Source organism: Talpa europaea (genome assembly GCF_964194135.1).
Source record: "Talpa europaea genome assembly, chromosome: 11".
NCBI classification, from domain to species: domain Eukaryota; kingdom Metazoa; phylum Chordata; class Mammalia; order Eulipotyphla; family Talpidae; genus Talpa; species Talpa europaea.
In genome coordinates, this window is record NC_140078.1 from 36676213 (window position 1) to 36678437 (window position 2225).

Sequence of the window (2225 nt, forward strand, 5' to 3'; positions counted from 1 at the left end):
TTGCAAAAATTAGAGCCGTCTGAGTCTCAGTCAAGATCAAATGGTTCCTTTCTAGACTATCAGGAACAGGGCTCTGTGGTGGGTGGCAGAAAGATAAAGAAACATAATCACAGCCATGAAATCTTTAGTGTAGAGACAGGGCTAGCACAGGAAAAGTGTCTTAAATTCAGGCCTATTATGACAACAGGAAGACATCATTCTTCAAGTGCTTCCTTCCAAATTCAGGCCATCCCTAATATTTTGGTTGATGTGGGCAGTTGCTATCAAGACAAGGGAGCACTCTCAGGGATCCAAGCAGGAAGGAGGGATTGGGTCAAGAAGAGGAATAGGGAGAAGTCAGTTAAGGACTATATCCAGCCAAAATAATTCATCCCTGTTTTCTGGTAACTGTCTTTTACGTATTTGTTTTGGAATAAACTTCCTATGCAGGGAGAACACTGAATGGTATGAGTAGCAGTACAGTGAAAAGTTAGTATTCTCACCCACCTATCCTCTTCCTTAAGGCAACCACTGTGACCTTGTCTTGTAGATATTTCCATGCACAGCTCCAGTCACTCAGTTTCCATTCCCAATATAGAGAGAAACTGTCCCCCACCCCTCCATATCCAGGCCCTCCCAACCCCCAAGTCTTCCCTCCCTTTCAGTTTGTTCTTCATTCATTTCCCTCCCCAGACCTCAGTCAGGGTCTTTTAATAGAGGACCTACCCGAACCATGACGACCCAGGTGTTTTAATTTTATTTTAAGGATCAGGGTTATTACTTAATGATAATGGCTTATTTTACACATTGTCGTCTGCTGATGTTTAAAAGATAAGAAGACATTTGTCTGGGCAGACGCCTGAGGCCCTCGGAGGACGACGGAAGACCCTGCCAAAACGTTTCCAAACTGAATAGTCATTGGGCTGCCAGATAATTCAGAAACTATTTGTATGAGCTGTTTATCAAATTATTAACCGCACAGATGTTGTTTGGCTGAAGAGCAGCTGAATCCCCTCTCTGGCAGCCGCGGAGACAAAGGTCTCCAGGAATAATTGGAGATGTGCATGGAATATTAAATTAATTTACTGTTCTTAATTCTTATGCAAATTCTGACCTCCGATGGCGCCTATCAATTACCCTGTGCGCAGTGAAAACGAAGGCGACAGTTTCTCCTATTCTCTTTGCTTTTTTTTTTTTAAGAACTCGAAAAAAGGAAATATTTGCAATAAGCCGGCGGTAGGAGCACCGCGTAACTGAAATTATTTAATTGAATCTCCAAGTTTTCAGGGATGTCCGTAGAGGATAAAACCCCAGGACGCAGGGGACGAGGGCGAGAGGGGTGCAGAGGGCGGAGGAATTTGTTGGTTTGACTGCACACCTGCCGACTGCGGCAAACTACAGCGATGATCAGTAACCAGGGACGGCAATTAAACATTGGCCTGAAGGCAGACGCGGACCTGGGTGATCCCGCGAGCTCGGCGTTGGCGGGGGGTTTCGCGTTGGCAGCGGATTCTGCAAACCGTAGACAGGCTTGACAGTTCTTTTTCGACACTTTTGTCGACCGCTGTCCAGCAAGGTCTACAGATGAGCTGTAGCTTCCTTTAACTTCTCTTCTAGGGGTTTTAACCAGTGTTAAACACCACCACCACCTCCCAATTTATTTTAAGATTTTTTTTTTTCGTTTGAAAAACAAAACCACAAGACGGCGTACGCATTTTTAACTCCTGCTGAAATCCCGGGTGGGCCGAAATTTGATTTAATTCTCTCCTGCATGGAGAAGTGACTCCCACTCTTTTCTCTGAATTGAACAAACGCCCAGGCTTTGTCTGCTCCTTCGGCTTAAACTCCGTGCGGTTTCTGGGCCCCGTGGGTAGGTTGTAAAACTGGGTTTCGGAGTCTTTCATCATCTTTTTAATAAGGAGGACCAAATCGGGCGCATAATGTCATCAGCCCCGGCTCGACCTCGCCGGGACCTCGGCAGCCCGATGATGTCGCCAGCGGCCCCCGGCGCAGTCACGACGCGCCGCCTTTCAGCTTCTCGCAGCCCCCACAAAAGCCAGACAACAATATCAATTAATCATGCAGCCGGCAAACAAGGAGATTTATCCCGCGACAAACAGCCCCACCGAGAGCAGCTGAATGGGCGTGATTAGCATGTGAAAAGACGAGCAAAACTCCGCGGTTCAACCGCTAAAGAGCAATTTGATGGGGCTGGGATGGGGAAATTACTTGATTAGCGTCCGTCG